This window comes from Zootoca vivipara, chromosome 4, assembly GCF_965207765.1.
Source record: "Zootoca vivipara chromosome 4, rZooViv2.hap1.1, whole genome shotgun sequence".
Lineage (NCBI taxonomy): Eukaryota > Metazoa > Chordata > Lepidosauria > Squamata > Lacertidae > Zootoca > Zootoca vivipara.
This window is the reverse complement of record NC_142587.1, coordinates 80,610,548-80,633,065: the sequence shown is the minus strand read 5'-3', so window position 1 is coordinate 80,633,065 and position 22,518 is coordinate 80,610,548. Positions and strand designations below refer to the sequence as shown.

Sequence of the window (22,518 nt, the reverse complement as noted above, 5' to 3'; positions counted from 1 at the left end):
AAGGTAAAAACATTCACAATGTCACTGCTAAGAAAAATGACTTGTTATTAAAACCAGGGAGAGGAGGAGAGAGAGAAATGTTCATTGTTACAGTCAGTTGTGTAAGGAATATATCAAGACTCTAGGAAGGTACTCATTGTTATTTCAAACAAAGGCTGCATGATGAACCATCAGCCTCGTGAGCTGCTGCCCATGGCCCCAATCCATGAAACACTACTGCTACTTGTTCCCTATAAGCCCCACTAAAGTTAATAGAGTATTGCCTGAAGGGCTGTGTCTGCTTCATATTTTCACAAAAAAACTGTTTACAAGTCTATGACAACCTTAACATTTTCCTGATTCGGAGTTCAAGAAAGACAAAAGCAAGTCAATAAATCCTCATATTCCACCCACCCTTAAACACCCTGCACCTTACAAGTCATGAAAAGAGAGAGAGTGAGACACCTTCCTGGATTTACAGGCAAAACAGTGGATCCCTTGCTTGAAGCAATAAGCAATTCCCTTTGCATTAAGGACAATGCAAGCAGCCTGGTGGTGCATCCTATAAAATCTCACCCAGGCAACTGCAGTGACTGAGCAGTTTTCTACCAAGTCAGTACTTACATCAGCAGTGGAACAGGCAGCATCAGCACTAGCCGGCTACAATGTTTTACTGTTCCTCTATAAACGACATCCACATACCGACCAGAGGGTTATATCATTTCTTCCACGGACGGTTTGCGTTTGACTGCAACTGCAACTTGAGAGGAAAGGATGCTGTTTGTGAAATCAGCTGTTTTCCCAGAGCTGCTGCTTTAGTCTACTATCTAAAGTAGATCAATGCAGCAAAGCCTCTGGCTCCCCCTTCCTTCCTCTCTCCCCCCACCTCCAGGTTTTTTTTTTAAAGGGCTATAGTATCACTAATCTTGCACCTCTATACAGATCACAGTCAACCAGAGCATCTGTTACTTTAAAGTTGCAAGGGCAAGATGTCACCAGAATGAGAAAGGTTTAAATTTAGTTACCAGATTATGATAAGTGAAAGCCGCCTTCTCCTGTCTGTATTTAAAAAATGACATATGGAAATTATTTTGCACCAACTGTGCTTTTTGTTTCTGTGTTTCTTCAGCATAATTGTTTTTATATACGTTAACAACAGTTTAGATCCGTTCCAGCTTTCCAGTACAGTGGTACCTCGGTTTATGAACATAATTGGTTCCGGAAGTCTGTTCATAAACTGAAGCGTTCATAAACTGAAGCGAATTTCCCCATTGAAAGTAATGGAAAGTGGATTAATCTGTTCCAGACGGGTCCGCGGAGCACTTAAACTGAAGCGTTCATAAACTGAAGCGAATTTCCCCATTGAAAGTAATGGAAAGTGGATTGATCTGTTCCAGACGGGTCCGCGGAGCACTTAAACTGAAGCGTTCATAAACTGAAGCGAACTTTCTCATTGAAAGTAATGGAAAGTGGATTAATCCGTTCCAGACGGGTCCTCGGAGTACTCAACCTGAAGAGTACTTAACCCGAAGCATGGGTGTAATTGGTTCCGGAAGTCTGTTCATAAACTGAAGCGTTCATAAACTGAAGCGAACTTTCCCATTGAAAGTAATGGAAAGTGAATTAATCCGTTCCAGATGGGTCCGCGGCGTTCGTAAACGCGAGCCTGGGGCCGCCTCCTCGGAAGACCTGGGAGGCGCAGGCCACGTGGCCCTGCTCACATTTCCGCTGTGGCCCCTCCCCTCCCGCCCCTTGCCCCCGCCCCTTGCCCCCCCCTAATTTTGATCCTGGCTACGCCCCTGTTGGGATCTATCACAGCACAGCCTGGGGCTGGTGGCAGCTGTTGTCCAACAATATCTGGGCAGCACCAGCCTTGGAAAAAATATCCTAGGAGGGTCTACTGCTGAAGCACAATACGTGCCTAGATGGACCTTTAGTTCTCTCTAGTAATGATCTTACATTTTGCATCCTCAGTTCTTTCCCCATACGTAAGATTGAAACTCAATCCAGATAAGACTAAGGCACTTCCTTATACTTCCTCTGAAGGAGCAGGTTCATTGCTTGGAGGTACTCCTGGATCCTTTGCTGTCGCTTGAGGCTCAGGTGGCCTCAGTAGCCCAGAGTGCCTTCCATCAGCTTCGGCTGGTGGCCCAGCTATGCCCCTATCCAGACAGGGATAGCCAAACTACTGTTGTCTATGCTCTGATAACCTAAAGGTTAGATTACTGCAATGTGTTATAGGTAGGGCTGGAAAATCAATTAGTGTGGAATTCACTGGCCAGGTTGCTCACCGGAGCAAGATGGTTTGAGCATATTACACCGATCCTGGTCAAACTGCACTGGCTACCAATTAGTTTTCAGGCCCAATTCAAAGTGCTGGTTTTGACCTATAAAGCCTTAAAAGGCTCAGGACCGCAATACCTTGAGGATCACATCTTTCCATATGAACCTACCCAGACCCTAAGATCATCTTCTGAGGCCCTTCTTTGTGTGCCTCCTCCTCGAGAGGTCTGGAGGGTGGCAACACAAGAAGGGGCCTTCTCTGCAGTGGCTCCTCATTTGTAGAATGCTCTCCCCAGGGAAGTTTGCCTGGGGCCTTCATTATACACCCTTAGGTACCAGGCGAAAATGTTCCTTTTTAACCAGGCCTTTGGTTGATTTGATTGACAACCTATGCCCTTTTAAAATGTGGGTTCTTGGGGGGGTGTTATTGGGTTGTTGATTTTATTTTGATTATGTATTTTGTGGTTTTATATTTTGATGTTATTCTGTGAATCACCCTGAGATAATAATAATAATAATAATAATAATAATAATAATAATAATAATAATAATAATAATGGAAGGGAATTGCATAACCAATTTAAAATGTTCAATCCTGCCCAAAACTGTTTGCTACAGTGTATGGTTGGGAATTCTACCATACGTGCCAGCTCCTAGGGGCCAAGGCTGTTTAGGGCCCCCCCCAGTGGGTTTTTTTAAGGGGGCTGGCCCCATCCAATGTTCAAAGTGCATTCAGCAGTGCCCCCTAATTCTTCATGATGTCAGGAAGTTGCATCAGGTCCTCCCCATAATCAATCTCAATCAGAAATCTGAATTCTACACTAACACGGCTACACTAACACTAAAGAGAGAAGGGAAGAAGGAAGGAAGAACCAAAGGTGGAGGAAGCACCACAACCAGGCCTATGGCAACAGGGTGAAAATAAGGGTGAGGAGGTGCTTAGTCCTTTCATATCCCCCCCCTGCTTTTTTAGTTAGCAATTTCTCACCCATTGGAAAGAATGGGTCAGAAATTCACTCCAGGCATAAATTCCTTCCATGTTTGGTGGGCTGTAGGAGGACTGGGAAGGCTATGGGTCCTTCAAATCCATTGCCTTGAGCTGACCTTTCTGCTCCACTGGCATGCCTTCTGATATAGGCAAAAATCTGCCTTTATTCCCTTATTGGGTTCTCCATCGGTTGGAGAATATAACAGAGGCCAACCAGAGAAGTTTGAGAAGCAAAGCCTTTATTTTCGCTGTTGCAACAGGGTCCTTCCCCTCACGCAGGAGAACAAGGAAGGAACCCCAAACAAAGGTGTCTTGCCCTTAAAAAGAAATTTGAAATTGGTTTCAGCCCACCCCCCAGAAGCATCATCCATATGTCACAGAAGGGGTGTAGCCCAAGACCCCCCTCCCTAGATTCATCATAGGTACATCATGAAAGGGGAGGTCTGGTGGCAGTAATCTGAGCAGTCTGGACCCTGCCCCCTGCCCCCAAAACCTAATCAACAAAAGAGAGAGATATTTACATTTCCCTGTTTCCCAGCCAAGTTAATCACACCCTTTTGTCTGGCACCCAGGTATCAGGATGCCAGGGATTATCACTTTAATTCCTGAGACAATGAGAAGGTTCCCCCCACCCCCTTCTTCCTTGCAGAGGAACACCTGGTCAGAGAGAGAGAGTCAAAATGGTGTCAGTCAGGCCTGTCTTCCTGTGCTGCTTCAGACATGTTTCTGTACATTCATGTACATGTTTTATGAAAAATTATATATATATATATATATATATATATATATATATATATATATATATGACCTCAAAATTCTTGTTACAGGTAGGTAGCCGTGTTGGTCTGGATCGAAGTAAAATAAAAAAATTCCTTCAGTAGCACCTTAAAGACCAACTAAGTTTTTATTTTGGTATGAGCTTTCGTGTGCATGCACACTTCTTCAGATACCTGATATCTGAAGAAGTGTGCATGCACACGAAAGCTCATACCAAAATAAAAACTTAGTTGGTCTTTAAGGTGCTACTGAAGGAATTTTTTTATTTTACTCAAAATTCTTATAACACTACCAACATGAGAGGTCTCTACTGCAGAGGTTTCCATGGCAGTGGGGAGGAAGCAGATCTTCCTCTCGGAGGTCAGACCTATCTCTCCACTCTCAGGGAGGGAGATCTCGGGTTTCCTGTGGCCCCTGCATTACCCTCTCAGGGACCATAAGTCGAAACTAAATAAACAAATTCCTTCCAGTAGCACCTTAGAGACCAACTAAGTTTGTCATTGGTATGAGCTTTCGTGTGCATGCACACTTATTCACGAAAGCTCAGACCAATGACAAACGTAGTTGGAATTTTTTTATTTTGTTTCGACAATGGCAGACCAACACGGCTACCTACCTGTAACTCGGGACCATTAGGTTGCATGATAAGAATGATAGCAACAGTGGTGCAGACACACTCGGTATTAAACTGCAAAGCTGTAATTTGAAATATATACATGATTTTGTCCCAACTATAGGAAAGCACTCATGGTTATTTTAGAGATTTAAATTATTTAAATTATGTATTTACTTCAGTTCTCCTGCCTAGCTACTTAGAAAAGGGAAATGTTTTGCAGTCTTTAGCAAGGAAAGCTCCTGACCCCTCAAAAATACAATGTATTTGTATCTTTATTCCAAAATCTGCAACACAATGGGGGGGGAACCAACTCACAGCATTATTTTTCTCTTGCAAATTCTACTAATGTCCTTGTAGTGCTAACCCTACACATCTGATGTCAGAACGAAATCTCCAAAACCTGCTGCCTGGCTTTTGTCCACTAGAGGTCTGTGTAGGATTGCAGAAAATTAAGCTGAGTTTGCTGGGATGGAGTCTAATAAACAGCCTTACAACACCATTAGCGTCTTAGAGGAAAACAATCAAAGTATTTACATAAAACTGATAAACGAAAACAGCCTTTTTCGGTGTGCAGATATTCTGCTGTCAAAAGCTAAGTTTTGTAACAATGGCTATTAATCTTCATTCACTGAATGAAGTCATTTGAACCCACAGGAATAAACAAAAACTTTAGTAATTTCCCCTTTAAAAAAAGAAGTCCACAGAAGTTGCCTTGCAGAGTTATCACAGGTAAATCAACATGTGAGATTTTTATGCGGTGACTGCCAGTGTTTAAAAGTTAAGTCATACATTTGATAGCATTTTGGCTTGTCCCCAAATGCCTCTGAGCCAGGGTGCAATGTTTGCAACAATTCACATATGATAAAGAGAGAGAGGTGAAGAGAAATAAGTGCCAACATTAAAGAACATACATGTAGCCGAAGTAGAGGATAAAAGAGGGTATAGATTTGCATAAAATTTCCATCTTCATATGTATGGATACAAATTTAGAAATCACTACTGAAATTTATATAGAAAGACCAGACTATAATTAGGGGACCCATGTGCCTGCTTACACTACTTTCAAGGTGCTAATGGTTGTTCTCTCCTTTTCTTCCTCCTTATGTTTAAAGGAACCGTAATCCAGACTTAGACCAGACATCCCTTCAAACAGAGGAATGTGCTCTGTAAAGTAGAGCAGGTGACCAACCTAGATGGTTAATTTCATGAAACTTTACGGAACTGATGCTTCTGACATTTGTAATTGTTTTTACTGAAATATTGTGCTTTTAGTTTGGCCCTAACTATGAATATCTTCATAGAGCCAGTGGTTAAGACCAGTAGACTCGTAATCTGGTGAACCAGGTTCGCGTCCCTGCTCCTCCACATGCAGCTGCTGGGTGACCTTGGGCCAGTCATACTTCTCTGAAGTCTCTCAGCCCCACTCACCTCACAGAGTGTTTGTTGTGGGGGAGGAAGGGAAAGGAGATTGTTAGCTGCTTTGAGACTCTTTAGGGTAGTAATAAAGTGGGATATCAAATCCAAACTCTTCTTCATCATCTTCTTCTGGAAAAGATAATACTTTTATTTTTGCTGTAACTTAGCATTTTTGGATCTATGCATTTTTCTCTCTGAAGTAAGTTCAATAGTGTGAAACAGGGCTTACACCCTAGTTTAGTATTGTTTAAAGTAGTATTCTACCACTTCCCTGCATCGGGAAGTTTTTAATGTTTGATGCTTTGTTATGTTTTTATGCGTGTTTTTATGCGTGTTGGAAGCTGTGTTGGAGTGGCTGGGGCAACCCAGCCAGATGCGTGGGATATAAATAATAAAAATATTTATTATTATTACTTTAGCTTGCCCCAAAGAGCCCCAGGAAATAAAGTTTGTTAAGGGTGCTGAAAGTTGTTAGGAGACCACTATTCTCCTCACAGAGTTAGGATTCTCAGAGTAGTTTAATAATCAATCCCTCTTCCCCAGGTTGGCTGAAGCTAAAACATTTCACCACATAAATAAATAAAAATGCATCTTCTTCTCAAAGGCAGCTAAGAATCGAAAGCTAATAGGAAAAATACTTAAGTACTATGCTGAAGTAGACATAGACATATTTCAAGGAGCAGAAGGCATGTAAGCTTAAGCCAGAGTTTGATTAATACTATAGTCATCACAATAGTACAGATCAGAGATGCGGAACTTCTTTCAGCTCAAGGTCCTATTTTCTCATGAGCATCCTGCAGGAGGCACATGTCGGTGGTTGGTGGGGCGAGAGAGATAAGTGGGTGGAGCAACAGATGTGATTCTCATTATGGCATAAATTATATACTGTACTCTGTGAATGTGCTTGCCAGCCATGCAAACAAATGCAGTACTACCTTCTTCACTGGATCAGCAAGGTATAAACAATAGGAGACCTCTCCACAAAAAGTCCTGTGTGATCCACAGTCAGCAGCAGATATCCTGCATTAGGGAGTGGAAGAAATATATTTTAAAAGACCAAGAATCAAAATGAAAACAAAGCATGTTAATTACAGGCTTATAGCCATCACTGTGGAACTATTAGTTGTTGAGCAGCAAGGCAGAACTTGGGAGGAGATCATATGGGCTCAGAATGGAGAGCGCAATCTGTTGCTTCAGCTATAAATGTCTTTGAACGCTAGCACATTGCTGTGTTTGAAAGCTTGGCCACCGTAATATAATATTTTTGGGTAACGTTGATCCCCAGGAAACCCTTTGTGTAAAATTAGCCATCTGATATTCATAAAAGCACAGAATGGAGAATTTTAAAAAATGATAATTAAAACCCAATTTTTTAAAAAACTGGTAATAAAAATAGTGCAAGCAGAAAAGGCTGAGCCTCTAAGAGGGGGCAAATGGCAACACTTTTATGGTGTGTAAAGAAGATTGAAATTATTTTGCTACTGAATCTAGAAACAGCTGCTGATTTAAATTACAGGCAATCACATATAACCTACAATTTAGAAATATGTTTCTATAAATTAAGAAATCAATAATTAAATAATTAATAAAATAATAATGGTGCAAAGAATCAAAACTTAAGTCCTGTGTGAGTGCATTTCTTGCATTGTAATACAATGCAATTCCTTGCATTGTATTACAATTTGCATTTCACAGATTAAAATTGGAGTACAATATAAGAAATAAAGGAAGCAGTGAAGATACATTTTAAAATCAATATGAATATTTAACATGAACATGATGCAGACCACCTGAACAAAGTTTGCAGACCACTAGTGATTCCATAGTTTGGGAATCCTAGAACTAGATCCCTCTTTGTAAGTCACAAGCACTTTTTCCCAGCTTACACTGGTGATCAGTGGTGTGAATCATGGGCAGGAAAGCTCAGCAAGTGATAAGACCAGTTCACACGGTAAGTTTTAAGAAAAATATGGTGGTCTCTCTCTCTCTCTCTGTGTGTGTGTGTGTGTGTGCATGTGCGTGCCTGGACTCACCATGATTCCCATGGCAAATATACCATGTAGATTAGCTCTCTATGGACTCAGCTACATTAGTAGAAAAACAGTGATTTGAATGTGTTATAAACAAGAAACACCAGATGGCGCCAGAGAGCAGGAAAAAATTATACTGGATTTTCCATAGGGTTTTCTTCTGTTGTTATAACGATCTAATTTCCAACTTATTTATAGTGGGTATTTCCCCCTGTGTGTAGTTTCATCCACAGTTTAGCTGGTAGGAACTAGGAAAAAAGCTGTATCACAAAGGAGACATCCAACTGACTAGCAGGGAAAGGAGGAAACCAGACAAACTCAGCTGGAATGGGATTGACGAGGGACTTTTAGTATATTTATGTTTTCCAGATCACCCCATCTATATTCTTGTTAAGCACTTAGGTATTACAATATGCAGAGGTGCCTCATCTTTCATTACCAGATGCCAGGGGCAACCTACTGAGGATGACTCTTTCTTGTGGGTTTCCAAGGAGCATTGGGCCCAGTGGCCTGTTAGAAATAGAGTACAAAGCAACTGCTGTGCCATACTGGACAATGGTAGTTGTTACTAGTACAATTACCGCATTTATGTAATGCACACCTTTTTTGGCCAAATAATGATGCAAAAATTGGGGTGTGGATTAGATTTCACCAGCAAATACTTTTTTTGTTTCAAGGCTTTGACAATTGAGGTGCACATTAGATTCGATGGCGCGTTAGATTTGCGCAAATACAGTTTATCAACAAGCACGGCTGAACCAGGCAACCTCCTTGTTGATTCAGTACTTAGGGTTACTGTTCAGAGGGAAATACATACGGTAGGAGCCTCTACTCTAAATCCCACCCTTTCTTCTGGAGAAGAATATGACTGTTTTAAGTTGGAGTAACCTCGATGGCAACAACACCCTCTCTGGCCTAAAAGTGAATTTTGAAGAGGTTGAGCGAACAAGCGACAGCATATGCTCAGTGGGGTGGGCTCTTTGAATTTTATTACCTTGGCAGAGATCCAAATTTCCATTGACTGCAATGCGGTAACCTTACCCGTTCCAAGGCATAGCAGAGAGCCTGTCCCATAAATGGCTTAAGAACATTTTCAAACACATTTCAGACTTCCTCTTCAACGTTTTGAAAGATAAGGGAGTAATGTCACTCGAAATCTCACACTGAGCCTTCAGCTACGTTTAGAATAGTACTGCAGCAAAGCTTAGAAGATTGTGTTATTGCTGCTATTGTGAGTGGTTACTTTACTTATCTTGTATAACTTTGAACTTTGGCAGGGAGGAATTAAGAGTGCTTAGCTCTTGCCTCAGAAGGCTAAATTAACTCAGAACTGCCTTTACTCCATTTCACAGCCTTTTGTCCAGAGTAGTCTACATTTTTAAAGATCTCTACCCAACGATATATCTGGCAGTGTTTGCAGTGAGTTGAATCCTATAGACCCTCAGTTGGTGCCGCTGTAGTAAACGATTGTGTACTGAGGGTTATATCCAATGTAGCACTAGGTTAAAATCAGTGTACTTCTTGTGTTGGTGAAACATTGTTGTGCAAGGGAAAACACAAGTCTGTTACAGAAGATTGTGGTGCAATGGATTGCACAACAAAAACCAACAGTTTCACAACAAGCATCTTCTAGCAGCGGCAGAGCAAGCCGATCGGGTGCCTGGGGCTGCACATGTGGCCTGCGCCCAGGGGCGGGGCCAGCCGCATGCGGGGCAGGGCCAGCTGGGGCAGGATGCTCCTCCCACTCAACCGCCCTACAGCTGAGGGGGAGGTGGCGGGCAGACCATTTGGGGCAGCGCGGAGTCTGCGGGCGCCCAAGCCACCGCGTCACTCCCAGGAGAGAGTCACGGCTCGGCCATGCTGCAGGCCCCGCAGTGAGTGCCGCCTGGCATTTTGTCACCCCCCTCAGTGGTGACACCTGGGGTGGACCGCCTCCCCTTCCTCCACCCCTTCCTCCACCCCTGTCTGCTAGTGCAACAATTGCATTCAATTCCTCTGTTGCACAACCTTTAAACACTGGCATCCACTTGCACAAGGGCTTTTGCTTTGGCAGACATAGAATGCTGGATTCAGACCATTATCAGTTTATCTTTAAGGTGGTATAAGATCCTTTCTTTATTTATAATACTACGTGTTTTTCAAATGCTACTTTAGAACAAGCAGTTCCTCCAATAAATGCATTATTATTATCATATGAGGAAACATCCAAAGTAGGTGATTTATTAATAGCAAGAAGTCTGTTTCAGTTTTAACCAATGAAATATATGCAATGATAAACCTAGTCTTAATTGCAATGTAATTTGAGGTGGGGTGAATTTTTGACACTAAATCTTTCATGTTATGAACCTTTTTTTGGCAAGGCAAGTTAATGCTGAAGGAAAAAGAGAATGTACACTGATCTATTTCATTTGGTAATTTCCCAACATCTGGACACCTGTTTTTAATTTACAAAATTGGATTAGGTTCAGATCATCCTAAAGGCAACACACACACACACACACACACACACACACACACACACACACACAGTATCCAGCTATAATAAATTTACTAAATAATATATGCACAACTTCAGATATTTTCTATAAACAATAGATAAAAAGTAGGTCACCATTAGTAATAAGATTAACAACCTTGACCTGTTGCTGTTCTAAAATGTGAAATGTGAAATAAAATTTATTCTATCATATGTCAAGAATGCTTTGATGGTGTTTCCTGCTTGGCAGGGGGTTGGACTGGATGGCCCTTGTGGTCTCTTCCAACTCTATGATTCTATGATTCTATGATTGTTTTTAATGGCACTGAGGCTGCACACACATCTCACATTTACAGGTAGGGAGCCGTGTTGGTCTGACGCAGTCAAAACAAAATTAAAAAATTCTTCCAGTAGCACCTTAGAGACCAGGTGCTACTGGAAGGATTTTTTAATTTTGTTTTGACCTCACATTTAAAGCAGATTTAAAGCAGGTTTGCCCCTCAAAGTATCCTGAAAACTGTAGTTTCTTAAATGTGCTAAAAACTGTCCTTCTGTGATGAGTCAACTGTGATGGGAGCTAAAGATGGAGGGGGACTTTTCATCCTTATAAATAGTATAGAGTTGTAGAACTTATGTTGAGAAGGACTCAATTTGTATCAGGGGTCTGGAATATCTGGAATATATTAAGAATAGTTTCTCTGATTAAGTGTAAAGTGAATTTCCCTTGTGATTAAATACATGGGGTTAATAACTTACATTGATTTTATTTACATTATTTCAGCTTTGCATGGATCACCAAGTGATCCCTCTATCTGAGGGAGGGAGGGAGGGAGGGATGAGACAGGAAAGACCCTTCTGGGCAAGACTTTGGAGGCTCTCATGGGAACCTAGATCCATTTAAATCTGGTTTCAAGCCTGACTATGGGACAGAGACAGCTTTGGTCTGCTAGGAACTGGTAAAGCAGAGTGTGTTGGTTCTCAGCAGCTTTTGATACCATTGACCATGGTATCCTTCTGGGCTGCCTTGCTGGGATAGAACTTGGAGTCCTAGAGCACACCCAATCTGTGAGCCTGTGTATTCAGGGGGAGTGTTACCCCATCCAGGACAAGATGAATCACTTTTCCCTTTTCTGCCTTCCAACAGACCAAGAGCACCTCTGGATTGAGTTTCAATTTGTTCACCCTTATCCTTCCATGAGTGATAACAGACACTAGTTTAAAGCCAAACCAACTTCATTGGATTTAGGTGGAAAGGAGAAATAGAGTTGGGTGTTATCAGCATACTGGTGACACCAAACCAGGAAACTCCGGACAGCTATGGTGTGCCCAGAGAAGATTCTAAATTCTTATTTCTTTGTAAGGCATGTAAAAATTCATTCTAAGGCCCATAGAATTTTTGTTGTGATTGTTCTTCCTTACCCACCCTTCCCAAAGCTAGTTACAACAATTCAAAGAAGTGTGAACTAGAATGAGAAGAGGCTGCTATTCCATAGCCTTCCGTACAGACTGCCATGTATTACCAAATAATATGCTCTCTTAGCAGTTGCCCTGGGAAGGGCATTCATAGGGGAAAAATATTATCTTAGAGTTGGGTATATAAAAAAAAACTTTAAGCAAAATAACTCTTGGCAAATTCTGGACATCTAGAAGAGCTCATTAGCTATGACTGTGCTTAGAGGATCACTGGAGAACAATATACTTCCTAATTTTAGTAGCATTGTCCCCAGGTTTGCCAGACCTCCAGGGCTTACCTGGAGTCTCCAGGTTTGCCTGCCCCTCTCCAGGTGCCCAGGGAAGAGATTGCTTCTCCAGGAGGGCAAGAGGATGTTTAAAAACAACAACACAAGATTGTGCATGCAGCTTGCAAGCTTCTGCCTAGCAGGAGCTGGCTGCAAATTATTGCATAGACTTTCAAAAGGACTTTCTTCACCTCCCTTCTCATCTCTCCCAATTAACCTCCATCTCTGCAAATTATTGCATAGACAAATTATTGCATAGACAATTATTGCATAGACAATTATTGCATAGACAAATTATTGCATAGACAATTATTGCATCTTCCCCCCTTTCTCCTGGGCTCAGTGGTGGGAGGGAGCTCAGAGGAGTAAAAAGTACTGGGTTGGGATCAAGAGGTTGGGTTTATGACATGGCACAAAGTGTAGGGCTGTAGAAGCAAGTGATATGTGTGAAAAACAGCAGCAGGAGTTGAGCCCCTGTGGCAACTCTGGCCTTTGGTTTGTCTTGAGCAAGTCCAAGGAGGAGGCAAGAACAAAAAATGGCCAAGGGAGTCTGGAACAGTGAGAGACAGGAGGGGAGACTGGAGAGTCTGGGCTGGAAGAGGCATTTATTATATATTTTCATTTGAAATGGGGTGGAGACTAGATGGATCATTTGGGTGCGCCGGTGGGGTAGGGGCTGCCCTGGAGACAGAAGAAAACAAAATTCTAGTTTGGGAAGTTCCTAATTCCATTCCAGCTTCCCCCCCCCTTCCACCTCCACGGCAACTCTCTCACACCTGCCCCCTCCAAAAGAAATAGTCCAGTTGGGAACCTTAGGTAATAACTTAGTATGTAGAAAAGTGGTGAAAGTGGGGCAGGAAGTGTGCTTAAGAAAAAATGTCATACCAATGACAAACTTAGTTGTTCTCTAAGATGCTACTGGAAGGAATTTTTTTATTTTGTTTCGACTATACCAGACCAACACGACTACCTACCTGTAACTAAGAAAAAATGAGTTTTACAAGCTAAAATCTCGATTGAGGACAGAGTTATATTGATTCACTAAAGGGACTTCTGCTAGCCCAGTGTTGGGGGAGGTAAGCCACAGAAGGTTCAGAAGACATTGACAATGACATGATGTTAGCCACACACACCCCTGACCACCACCAGGGGCCACTCCTAAATCTCAGGTTTGGGGCCTCAAATCTCAGGGTGTGGGATGCTCCTGACCTGGCACCCCAATTGTCCCAAATAAGTTTACTGTTGTTTTGTTTCTGCAAAGACATCCAAAAAAGGAACACACACATACAGAAACACAAGTTCTCATGGGTAATTTATAAATGTTGGGACCTCACAGTCTACAAGTTAGTATTGTAGCCATAAGACGAGAAGATACTGTCACTGAACCAGAGCTCACAACCCTGGGAAAGTGTGGAAAAGACAGCGGATTATGCACAATAACTTTTGAGGCAGTTTGTTTGTTTGTTTGTTTGTTTGTTTGTTGACCCACCCGCTCCAAATATCATTTTCAGTGGAGTTATTTCTGGAACTCTGTTTCTTGCTCACATATTCACAGTCAATTTTCTTGTTTAGTCTCTCCTAAAGTTGAGCTTGACGAACTGAAGCGGAAAAGTGCATCTTTCTATACATCTGATCCCAACACTGTTGTGCATGTTCTTATGTGTCTCTCATCTAAGATGGACCAGCAGGCTGGCACAGTCCATAAGGCAGCTTCACATGTTCTTAATCTCTGCTTTTCATGAACACCACATTCAAATACATGGGTTGGTTTTTTTAACGTTCCTCTCATGTACACTGTTATAATTATTTCACAATGCAACATGTTTGATCTTCCCATGTCACTTGAAGTGCTGATTTCTTGGCATTTTGATTTAAGAAGCTTCATAAATAAATTAGACTGGATTTCCCCCTTGCCGTGCCAGCTCTTGAAGCCCTTCCAAGGCAGTGACATGGAGACTCGATCCTGGAGTTATACCTCCGCGAGCATTATTGGTTCAACAACAAGGATTAAAAATGCAGAATTCCAATACAAAACAAGTTGCCACAAATCAATAGCGTGGTAAGGGAACACACTGCTTTCAAGCAAGTAAAACTTTCTCATCCTGAGGGCCGCATTCCTGTCATGGACTGATTAGCTAATGCTATTCTAGGCTGCATCAACAGAAGTATAGTGTCCAGATCAAGGGAAGTAATAGTAGTGCTCTGTTCTCTCTTGGTCAGAACACACTTGGAATACTGTGTTCAATTCTGGGCACCACAATTTAAGAAGGATGTTGACAAGCTGAAACATGTGCAGAGGAGGGCAACCAAGATGATCAAGGGCCTGGAAACCAAGCCTTATGAGGCTTGGAAGAGCTGGGTCTGTTTAGTCTGGAGAAGAGGAGACTGAGAGGAGATGATGATAGCCAAATATCTCAAGGGCTGTCACATGGAAGATGGAGCAAGCTTGTTTTCTACTGTTCTGGAGGGTAGGACTCCAATCAGTGGCTTCAAGTTCCAAGAAAGGAGATTCCAACTAAACATCAGGAAGAACTTTCTGACCATAACAGCTGTTTGACAATGGAATGGATTCCCTCAGGAGGTTGTGGGCTCTCCTTCACTGGAGATTTTTGGGCAGAGGTTAGGTGGCCATCTGCCTTGGATGCTTTAGTTGAGATTCCTGCATTGCAAGGGGTTGGACTGAATGACCCTTGAGGTCCCTTCCCACTCTATGATTCTATGATTGGACACAGATCCAGGCACCAGCTGGAGAACCCCCCAAAGGAAGATGGAGAGGAGGAGACTTAGGCAGCCATGGGAAGGTGAGGACCTTCAGTCTCCACAACTGCCTCATAGAGGCAAGACATACCCAGAAGAGTTGCTGCGCTCATTGGGTCTGGCTCCCCTGGGCAGACCTTCTAATAAAGAATTAACTTCACTTTCTCAGTGTGATTTATTGCTGACTTGCTCCTGACAATTCCCTTCTGGCAGACTCATGCTAGTGGTGGGCGAGGCCAGAGGCAAAATTGAGCAAAACAACCAATGTGAATGTTACCTTTGTGCAGTAGGCCAGTGTTTCCCAACCAGTGTGCCTCCAGATGTTTTGGGACTACAACTCCCATCATTCCTGACCACTGGTCTTGCTAGCTAGGGATGATGGGAGTTTTAGTCCCAAAACATCTGGAGGCACACTGGTTGGGAAACACTGCAGTAGGCCATTTTCTACACTCACTCACACACTCCTTACAATCCTCCATCCAGACAAGGTGTCATTATCAGTGTTCAAGGACACATTCCAGATAGGCTTGTAGCCTGGGAAGGGCCAGAGAGTGAGAGATGGAGGGCCACTGTTGGCCCCCAGAGCCTGAGGTTTCCCACTCCTACTTTAGAGGGCAACACAGAAGCACTAGTTTGACGGAATCTTTGGCAAGAAGCGATTAAGTAGTCACATGGTAAACGAGAAAATTATTCCACAAAATAAGTGATTTTAAGCGCCAAGTTACCAAGAGCAAAGAGAAATATTGACGTGACATGTTCTTTGATAAAACAAATGGTATTATGGTGGGCTCCCATGACTCCCCCTCCTCCAATTCTCCTCATGTTAGATCCATGCAGAACTGGAATGGAAGGCAACGCATCCTCAGATCATGTGCCAGCATGAATCTGGCACACCTGATTGTTTAAATGTTCCTGAAGTTGTTTTGGCCTGAAATCTAAACAACTGTTGGACATTTTCCATAGTTAAGCTCCCCATGGAATTCATGCCAAGTTGACTGGGGGGGGGAATAACCTTGGAGAGAAAGTTTTGTGACTCTGCCATTACATAGTATAATGGCAACACCGGTAACTATTAGCTCTCCTTTCAAATAGAGCTTAAATTATGACCAGCTTATAAATTGTTTAAGTATATAGCTTGTCCCATCCTAAAGGCTTTGGGAAGGCAATAAAGGAGAGCGGGAGAACCATAAAATCCCTTAAAGTAGAGAAAGGAAGTGTAAGTAGAAAGCCTCATTAAAAGGCAGCGTCCACACTATGGAGCTCCCTTCTAGTTGCTATTAGATAAGCGTCAACCTGATTAGCGTTTTGATACATACTGGATACATTTTTATTTAGACAGGCCTTCCTAGAATGGTGATCACAGCCATGCCTAGTGTCAATTTTATGAAATGTTATCCCACATGCACCAAACATATTGGCAGAAATCCCAGGGATCTATAAGCCAATCACTCCAATTGTAGTTTCTTGCAATCCCTTTTCATTTTTACCATCAGGAACAATGTGCTGTTGGCCACCTCATTGCTCACTCCCTAACTCCACATTACTTATGAACAAATTTAATAGTATAGTGGACCCCATTACTTCCATGGGAAATAGTTGGCAATATGAAGGGGAAGACAACTTACCTCTGTGGCTAATTCTGCTGGCTTCCATGTTAGTTTATTGGTTTACTTTTAGGCATGTTTAACTTATGACTAGAGACCCAGGTGGCGCTGTGGGTTAAACCACTGAGCCTAGGGCTTGCTGATCAGAAGGTCGGCGGTTCGAATCCCTGTGACGGGGTGAGCTCCCGTTGCTCGGTCCCAGCTCCTGCCAACCTAGCAGTTCGAAAGCACGTCAAAAATGCAAGTAGATAAATAGGAACCGCTACAGCGGGAAGGTAAACGGCGTTTCCATGTGCCGCTCTGGTTCGCCAGAAGTGGCTTTGTCATGCTGGCCACATGACCTGGAAGCTATACGCCAGCTCCCTCAGCCAATAATGCGAGATGAGCACCACAACCCCAGAGTCGGTCACGACTGGACCTAATGGTCAGGGGTCCCTTTACTTTTACCTTTAACTTATGACTAATCAAGCATATGGTGGTGGTCTACTCAGTGTAGACCCATTGAAATTGATGGACATGACTTCATTCTATTAATTCCAGTGGGTCTACACTGAGTAGACTAGCACTGGCTACAATCCATATTTCTTCACAGTTTGCCCCATGTGGAATTTATTATTAAAATGTAGAGTTCCGGGAAAATTCAAAAAGGTAACCTAATCTAAATTCTTCTTTGGCGATCACTCATAGCTGAGTAAGATTGTCTTCCATAAACATGGTTTTAACAATGAGTCCGTAAGTGACTGTGGAGGCCAATTCTGGATCCACACGTCCTTCCACAGTGGGGACATTGGTTTCTGGGAGGGAGTTGATCATGGTGTGGATTTGTCAAGCATGCCTTCCTCTTAGCACATCTCTCCCTTGCATCCAGAGTTCGTGCCTTCAAAGCCCATGACACCTTTGGTAAAAGCTGTTCTCCAATTGGAGTGCTTGCAGGCCAGCGTTTCCCAGTTGTCAGTGTTTATACTACATTTTTTTTTAGATTTGCCTTGAGACAGTTTTTAAACCTCTTTTGTTGACCCCCCAGCATTATGCTTTCCATTTTTAAGTTCGGAATAGAGTAGTTGCTTTGGAAGACAATCATCAGGCATCTGCACAACATGACCAGTCCAATGAAGTTGATGTTGAAGAATCATTGCTTCAACACTGGTGATCTTTGCTTCTTCCAGTACAGGTACATTGATATTAGTTCACCTGTCTTCCCAAGTGATGTGTAAAATTACTATATGCTTGTGAAACATGGACCACTTATAAACACAATCTCCAACTCCTAATCTAAATATCCCCGTGGCATAACAATGCCCCCAAGTAAATGTGCTTATTCTCATTACTCTATGCTACATAATTGTAAATAGCCACTTGCCTCATCACTTGTGGTGACTGAGAATTTGCTTCCAGTTATGGAAGCTTTTATAATTGGCTGGAAAGGAGTTGCTTATTATTATTACTTTATTTTCAGGATGTTGATGTACCACAAATGGCAGGTAACACAGATATGGGCTAGTAAATTTTGTGTGTACTTGGTAACTTTTGTGGATTAATTGGTGAGGTTGCATTATTAGTTAGGAAATTTGCAGTCCTACGTATACTGGAAAACACTGATAGATCACAGAGGTCTTCGCATGTGTTTGTTTTAACAATACATGTCAAATCCTAGTCATCCCTTATTATTACAGCTGGATGAAATGGTAGATTAAAGGTCCTGATATAACACAGCAAACAAATATCAAGCTCTGTAATGCAGTGCCCAGATTGTGGAACTCCCTCCCTTGGGAAGCCTGACCAGCCCCTTCCTTTCTTGCCTTTCAGCAAGTTGTAATAACATTTTTGTTTCATCTGCCCTTTAGTCTGGGGTGGTGGTTGTTTCTTGATCCCTGCTTCTAAAGTATTTTAGTGGCTTTAATTCTAATTTTCTATTTTTAAAGTACTGCTTTTTTGCTTAATGTTTTAAGTATTATTGTCTGCTTTTAGGGAACTTATAGCCGGAGTCAGTTTACTGTTGTACCACATGTTCCACTAATACACTGTAGTCAAGCAGTTCACAGCCAAAACAAAGAAGATTCCCAAGGGTGTCAGAAAAAACAGGGGGGGAAATCAGCTGTCCCCAATAATGAAAATGGAGTAAAATGTGTATTTAAAGATAAGTTTTCACATGGATTTTAAACAAATAATCACAGATTTGTGTGGAAATGAGATGGAATGAACTTAACCATTCATACCTGCATAATGGACATGGACTGAAAATAGACTGATCCATACATCTCTATACTCTGCGGACTGTCGCAAGAATGCTGAACAGTTTCCAAGAGAGAGCAGACATGCTCACTGTTCTAAAAAGTGCCAACAGTAGACATTAAAATCTGTTCCTGACATGGAAACATCAATGACCTCTTTCCCAGCCACATGGTAAAAATTCATTAAATTCAAATGATTTTTTTTTAAAAAAACAACATATTATTATTGTCCTAACATACTAACTTTCATGTAGGGATTGTGATGCATTTTCCATAAGCTATTATTAATTTTGTGATTTTGTAAAATCTTTTGTTGTACAGGGGTACCTCTACTTATGAATTTAATGCGTTCCGTACACACATTTGTAAGTCGAAAAAAACTGTAAGTCAAATCCCATAGGAATGCATTGGGAGAAAAAAATTGTAAGTAGAGGCGACCCTATCTAAAAATTTGTAAGTACCGGTAGAAAAAATCCTATCTAAACTGCATCCAAGATGGCGGACGGAGCTCCATTCGTAAGAAGAAACATTCGTAAGTAGAGTTATTCGTAAGTAGAGGTACCACTGTATTTCACACACCCCTGGGGAAGGGGAATCACTCTTGGAATACAGTACTGTGTACAGGTCTGATTGTCTCACCTCAAAAGGGATATTATAGACCTGACAACCAAAATGATCAACTTAACTCTATGAGTGACTTCTACAATAAGTTGGTCATTAGAAGAAACACCTGTACAATTTCTCTAAAACTGGAATATTGCTTTGAATATGTTCACTCCAGTTGTAGCAGTTCATCCTTAATGACTGCTAGATGATATAATTTTCTACAGTTGACTGCATAAGCATCCCTTCAGAGAGGAGGGTGAATATCAATGAACTCCAAGTTGCAAGCAGTATCAGCAACCAATATTTTCTTTCGGTCAGTTAAAACACTTCAGATAGATAGTTAACAAATTCCTTGGCTGCCATTCAAACACTGCCTCTGCACCTCTGTCATGGAATCTTAAATATCTTCCCACAAGGTATCAGAGAACAGCATCATTAACTTTAATTATAAGTCATCTTGAATTAAAGGGAAGTAAATAACATGTATATTTTAATTCTTAGTTTCTATGAAAGGTTGTGGTTAAGAAAGTAACTTGACAGAGTGGAGACAGGGGGGTCTGAGATGTGTACTGCCATGATCTATCCTGCAAATTGCAAACGCAGATACTGCCACCAGAGAATCCCAGCTTGCTTGCTTGGGTTGAAGAGGAGGAGGAAGAAAAAACAGTCCCCTTTCCTGTGGAGACATTTCTGTAAACATAGATGGCAGCACAGAAGCCAAAATGTTCCATCCTGTCGCTGTCACCAAATTGTGCCTTCCTGTGTACTCAGCTCTCAGCTGTGTAAGCTGCCTTTCATGCCGCCTCTACTTTTACTGTTAGCTTATTTGTTCTTGGAGGTGTTGCATCACAGCCCCGTTTCTGCCAACGCAATGTCAAAAAGCCATTGTAGTGAATCCCAGTTGTTTATTTACAGTCACAGCACCCTACTTGGGAACCTTTTTCAATGCAAGGGCCACATTCTCTCCTGGGCAAACCTCCAAGGGCCACATGCCAGTGATGGGCAGGGCTGAAAGCAAAAGTGGACAGAGCAGCAAATGTAAAGTCTCCTTTTTGTAATGTTGTCTAGTTTCTACTCAACACAACTCTCTCTGTCCTTGATCTGGACAAGGAAGAGGCATTATCAGAGTTCAAGGACACATTCCAGCTAAACTTGGGTCTCCAGCTGTTGTTGGACTACAACTCCCATCATCTCTAACTAGCAGGACCAGTGGTCAGGAATGATGGGAATTGTAGTCTAAAAACAGCTGAAGACCAAAGTTTGGGAAACACTGAGCTAGACTAGAATACTTGGGGTGCAAAGCAGGGTCAGTGAGAGGAGGTGTAGCATGGAAGAGTCCTGAGGATCAGACAGAGGTCTGGAGGCATTTGGCCCCCAAGTCTGAGGCTCCCCACCCCTAATGTAGAGTTAGCACTACCAAGGATCTTGGCCATTCCAGATCTCTGGGGGACTAAGATGAGATGGGAACTTCTTCACTTTTTAAAAAAGAGCAGTAAACCTTTAGCAAAAATTAGGACACATATCAGACAAAATAGATAACAAGATAAATTTAATGTGTATAGCAAGTACCTCTTTATAGTTCTTTAGACCAAAGCCAGAAGAGTACCAGGTGTCTGGGGGGGAAAGAAAAGAGATAGTAAGTGGCAGCACAAACATGGCTGCTTATTGTCTTCTTACTTGTTTGGGCATTTTTAGAGGTTATATGAACATTCCCATGAACATTACAGGGTTGAATCTTCTACCATAACAGAAAAGAGAAATTATATAGCACATTGCCTGCATCCAGCCAAGCTCAATCAATGAAAAATAGTCAATTCTATCATGATAAAGAATATTTGTGTAAGTAAAGGAATTACATCAATTTGTTATGGAATAGTATTATAAGCATGAAGAACATCAGAACATCAGAAGAGCCCTGCTTGATCAGATCAAAAGCCCAGAGTCCAGCACCCTGCTTAGCAGATTGCCCAACCCACTGGTGGAGGAAGAGGAGTGGGGGGGAGCGCACGACCCCCAGCAGCGCGATACCGCTGCTTCCCCCCGTCCGCACTGAGTGCCACGCCCCCTCAGGCGGTGTGCCACGCCCCCAGGATGTGCACCACGCCCCTGCAGGTGGTGTGCCACGCCCCCAGGACACGCACCAGCCCCACCCCACCTGCTCTCCGCTCCCTGGCATGAAGCTCTGCCACTGGCCCAACCAAGTGCCTTATGGGAAGCCTGTAAGCAGGACACGAGGACTACAACCTTCTGCTCATGAGTTTTGTTCCCTACCATGAACTGTTCAGAGGCGAACAGTGAAACTTGTCTATAACAAGACAGACATTAGAAAAGCATTCCAAGTTCCTTTCCATTTTCTTCACTGGCATATTCTACCTTTGAACAAAAAGAATAACATAACTCTGTAGCAGGCATCCCCAAACTTCAGCCCTCCAGGTGTTTTGGACTACAGTCCCCATCATCCCTGACCACTGGTCCTGTTAGCTAGAGATCATGGGAGTTGTAGGCCAAAACATCTGGAGGGCCGCAGTTTGGGGATGCCTGCTCTGTAGCAAATACTGATGCTCTGAAATGGTGACAAGAGCAGAGTCTTGCACTAAAAATTCAGCAGTCTGCTGCTACTCAATAAGTCATCTTCAAAAACTTAAGCCTAGTTTGTTCTCTGTTTGTTATATTAATAGACCCTGTTGATCTAACGCCAATAGCCTGAGGAAGTCAGTTTATGAACTCAATTGCATCAAAATCTCCAGAAAGAATGTTACATTATTGAAGTTTTGCATGCTAGTACAGAGCCTAGCTTTAAACACCATCAGATATGAAGTTGTAAGAGAGTTTCCTTGTGTTTTCCCATCTTAGCTTCATTTTAGATGTAATTGAGGATGAGCATGAAAATAACAAAATTGTATTACCGGTATTACTGCATGCTGTAAACCAGAGGTGTGGAACCTGTGTCCTTCTAGATATTGCTGAAATAAAACTCCCATCACTAACCATTGGCCAACGATATCTGCAGAGCCAT

At 42.3% G+C, this 22,518-nt stretch overlaps 1 protein-coding gene across 1 annotated transcript in view; it reads right to left on the bottom strand.

Annotated features, from left to right (window-relative positions):
* Positions 1 to 7,079, bottom strand: part of SACS (sacsin molecular chaperone) — a 63,741-nt gene extending 56,662 nt beyond the window's left edge. The window contains exon 1 of the mRNA XM_060273828.2: positions 6,995 to 7,079. The gene's annotated coding sequence lies outside the window, so the exon portion shown is untranslated. The remainder of the gene's footprint in view (positions 1 to 6,994) is intronic.
* Between the last annotated feature and the right edge of the window lie 15,439 nt (positions 7,080 to 22,518).